The sequence below is a fragment of the Arachis stenosperma genome, chromosome 3, assembly GCF_014773155.1.
Source record: "Arachis stenosperma cultivar V10309 chromosome 3, arast.V10309.gnm1.PFL2, whole genome shotgun sequence".
In the NCBI taxonomy this organism is placed as follows: domain Eukaryota; kingdom Viridiplantae; phylum Streptophyta; class Magnoliopsida; order Fabales; family Fabaceae; genus Arachis; species Arachis stenosperma.
The window spans coordinates 70,935,768-70,939,921 of NC_080379.1; the positions used below are offsets into that span (position 1 = coordinate 70,935,768).

The 4,154-nt window shown below is 36.4% G+C and overlaps 1 non-coding gene across 1 annotated transcript; it reads left to right on the top strand.

Annotated features, from left to right (window-relative positions):
* The first annotated feature begins 2,423 nt into the window (after positions 1-2,423).
* LOC130971635 (small nucleolar RNA R71) lies at positions 2,424-2,527 on the top strand. Its single transcript, XR_009082847.1, has one exon. It is a non-coding gene; the product is annotated as a small nucleolar RNA R71 (small nucleolar RNA).
* Positions 2,528-4,154: the final 1,627 nt, after the last annotated feature.

Consider the following 4,154-nt stretch of genomic DNA (forward strand, 5'->3'; position numbering starts at 1 on the left):
TTTATGGTGGGTTTGGGTGGGAAAGATTTTTGAATTTTGAAGGTAGGTGGGATTTATGGGGAAGAGTGGATGGATGTGAGTGGTGAATGGGGTAATTGGGAAGAGAGATTGAGGTGATTGGTGAAGGGTTTCTGGGAAAGTGTGTTATAGGATTAATTAGGAGGTAAGGTGGGAATATGTTAGGTGGGGATCCAGTGGGGTCCACAGATCCTGAGGTGTCAAGGATTTACATCCCTGCACCAATTAGGCATGTAAAATGCCTTAGCATACCATTCTGGCGTTTAAACGCCGAAGTGGTGCACGTTCTAGGCGTTCAACGCCGATGTGTAGCATGTTTCTGGCGTTGAACGCCAGTTCTATGCTTGTTACTAGCGTTAGCGCCAGCTTTCCTCAGGGGACATTCTTGGCGTTCAAACGCCAGGATGTTGCTTGTTTCTAGCGTTCAGCGCCAGATCCATGCTCTGTTCTGGCGTTGAACGCCAGCCAGATGCTCCTTACTGGCGTTTAAACGCCAGTAAGTCCTTCCTTTAGGGTGTGATTTTTCTTCTGCTGTTTTTGATTCTATTTTTAATTTTAATATTTTTTTCGTGACTCCACATGATCATGAACCTACTAAAACACAAAATTATAATTAAATAAAAATAAAATTAGACAAATAAAAATTAGGTTGCCTCCCAACAAGCGCTTCTTTAATGTCAATAGCTTGACAGTGGGCTCTCTTGGAGCCACAAAGGTGATCAGGTCAATGTTGTGGACTCCTAACACCAAACTTAGAGTTTGGATATGGGGGTTCAACACCAAACTTAGAGTTTGGTTGTGGCCTCCCAACACCAAACTTAGAGTTTGATTGTGGAGGCTCTGTTTGACTCTGTACTGAGAGAAGCTTACTGTGCCTCTTTTCCATGTTTATAGAAGAGCACCCTTGGGTCTTAAACACAAGGTAGTCCCCATTCAATTGAAGGACTAATTCTCCTCTGTTAACATCTATCACAGCTCTTGCTGTGGCTAGGAAAGGTCTCCTAAGGATGATGCATTCATCCTCTTCCTTCCTAATGTCTAAGATTATGAAATTAGCAGGGATGTAGAGGCCTTCAACCTTTACCAACACGTCCTCTACCAATCCATAAGCTTATCTTACTGACTTGTCTGCCATTTATAATGAGAATATGGCAGGATGTACCTCAATGATCCCCAGTTTCTCCATTACAGAGAGTGGCATAAGATTTATGCCTGACCCTAGGTCACACAGAGCCTTGTCAAAGGTCATGGTGCCTATGGTACAGGGTATTAAGAATTTGCCAGGATCTTGTCTCTTTTAAGGTAAAGTTTGCTGAACCCATGTATCAAGTTCACTAATGAGCAAGGGAGGTTCACCTTCCCAATTCTCATTACCAAATAACTTGGCATTCAGCTTCATGATGGCTCCTAGATATTGAGCAGCTTGCTCTCCAGTTACATCTTCATCCTCTTCAGAGGAAGAATAATCTTCAGAGCTCATGAATGGCAGAAGGAGATTTAATAGAATCTCTATGGTCTCTATATGAGCCTCAGATTCCTTTGGATCCTCAATAGGAAACTCCTTCCTGCTTGAGAGACGTCCCATGAGATCTTCCTCATTGGGATTTGCGTCCTCTCCCTCCTCCTTGCATTTGGCCATATTGATTATATCAATGGCCTTGCACTCTCTTTTTGGATTTTCTTTAGTATTGCTTGGGAGAGTACTAGGAGGGGTTTCGGTGGTTTTTTTACTCAGCTGGCCCATTTGTACCTCCAGATTTCTAATGGAGGACCTTGTTTCATTCATGAAACTTAAAGTGTCCTTGGACAGATCAGAGACTAAGTTTGCTAAGTTAGAGGTATTCTGTTCATAATTATCTGTCTGTTGCTGAGAAGTTGATGGATAAGGCTTGATATTGCTGAGCCTATTTCTTCCACCATTATTAAAGCCTTGTTGAGGCTTTTGTTGATCATTCCATAAGAAATTCGAATGATTTCTCCATGATGACTTATAGGTGTTTCCGTAAGGTTCACCCATGTAATTTACCTCTGCCATTGCAGGGTTCTCATGATCATAAGCTTCTTCTTCAAAAGATGCCTCTTTAGTACTGTTGGATGCATTTTGCCATCCATTCAGACTTTGAAAAATCATGTTAACTTGCTAAGTCAACACTTTGTTCTGAGCCAATATGGCATTCAGAGCATCAATTTCAAGAACTCCCTTCCTCTGAGGCGTCCCATTATTCACGGAATTCCTCTCAGAAGTATACATGATTTGGTTGTTTGCAACCATGTCAATAAGTTCTTGAGCTTCTGCAAGCATTTTCTTTATGTGAATGGATCCACCTGCAGAATGGTCTAATGACATTTTGAAAAACTCAGATAGACCGTAATAGAATATATCTAATATGGTCCATTCTGAAAACATGTCAGAAGGACACTTTTTGGTCATCTGCTTGTATCTTTCCCAAGCTTCATAGAGGGATTCACCATTTTTTTGTTTGAAGGTCTGAACATCCACTCTAAGCTTGCTCAGCTTTTGAGAAGGATAGAATTTATCCAAGAAGGCCGTGACCAGCTTATCCCAGGAGTCCAGGCTATCTTTAGGTTGTGAGTCCAACCATGTTCTAGCTCTATCTCTTACAGCAAAAGGGAAAAGCGTGAGCCTGTAGACTTCAGGATCTACTCCATTCGTCTTAACAGTCTCACAAATCTGTAAGAACTCAGTTAAAAACTGCTAAGGATCTTCAGATGAAAGTCCATGAAACTTGCAGTTCTGTTGCATTAGAGTAACTAATTGAGGTTTCAGCTTAAAATTGTTTGCTCCAATGGAAGGAATTGTGATGCTTCTTCCATCAAACTTGGACGTTGGTTTAGTGAAATCACCAAGCATCCTTCTTGCATTATTGTTGTTGGGTTTGGCTGCTATCTCCTTCTCTTGTTCGAAAATTTCAGAAAGGTTGCCTCTAGATTGTTGTAATTTAGCTTCTCTTAGTTTCCTCTTCAGAGTCCTTTCAGGTTTAGGATCAGCTTCAACAAGAGTGCCTTTTTCCTTGTTCCTGCTCATATGAGAGAGAAGAGAAAAAGAAAAGGAAGAAAAATCCTCTATATTTGGACAAAGAGGATCCTTATTATTAGTAGAAGAAGAAAGGAATAAAAGTGGAGAATCCAATCACAAGGGTGAGGATAGAGGCAGTGATTGGAGATGAGGAGAGGTGAAGAGAAGTGTTAGTAAATAAATAAATAAATAGAATAAGAGAAGAGAGAGAGAATTCGAAAATAATTTTGAAAAAGTAGTTAATGATTTTTGAAAATTAAAGATAAGATATAATTAAAATTAAAATTTAAAACAATTAGTTAATTTAAAAAAAGAATTTTGAAAAAGGATGAGATATTTTCAAAAATTAGAGAGGGAGAAGTAGTTAGGTGGTTTTGAAAAAGATAAGAAACAAACAAAAAGTTAATTAGTTAGTTGAAGAAGATATTAAAATCAAATTTGAAAAGATAAGAAGATAAGAAGTAAGATAAGATATTTTGAAATCAAATTTTTGACAAAGATAAAATTTTGAAAAAGATATGATAAGAAGATAAGATAAGATAGATTTAATTTTTTTAAAATTAAAATTAATTATTTAACTAACAAGAAACTAAAAGATAAGATTCTAGAATTTAAAGATTGAACCTTTTTTAACAAGAAAGTAACAAACTTCAAATTTTTGAATCAATCACATTAATTGTTAGTGTAATTTCGAAAATTTGAAATAAAATTAAGAAAAAGATTTTGAAAATAATTTTAAAATTTTCGAAATTAAAAAGATAAAAATGAAAAAGATTTGATTTTTGAAAAAAATTTTTGAAAAGATAGGATTTTTAAAATAAAAAATTTTACTTGACTTATGAGAAACAACTAATTTTAAAAATTTTTGACTAAGTCAACTCAGATTTTCGAAAAATATGAGAGAAATAAGGAAAGGATATTTTTTGATTTTTGAATTTTTAATGATGAGAGAGAAAAACAACAAAAATGACTCACAACATGAAAATTATGAATCAAAACTCATGATGCATGCAAGAACACTATGAATGTCAAGATGAACATCAAGAACACTTTGAAGATCATGATGAACATCAAGAACATATTTTTAAAAAATTTTTGA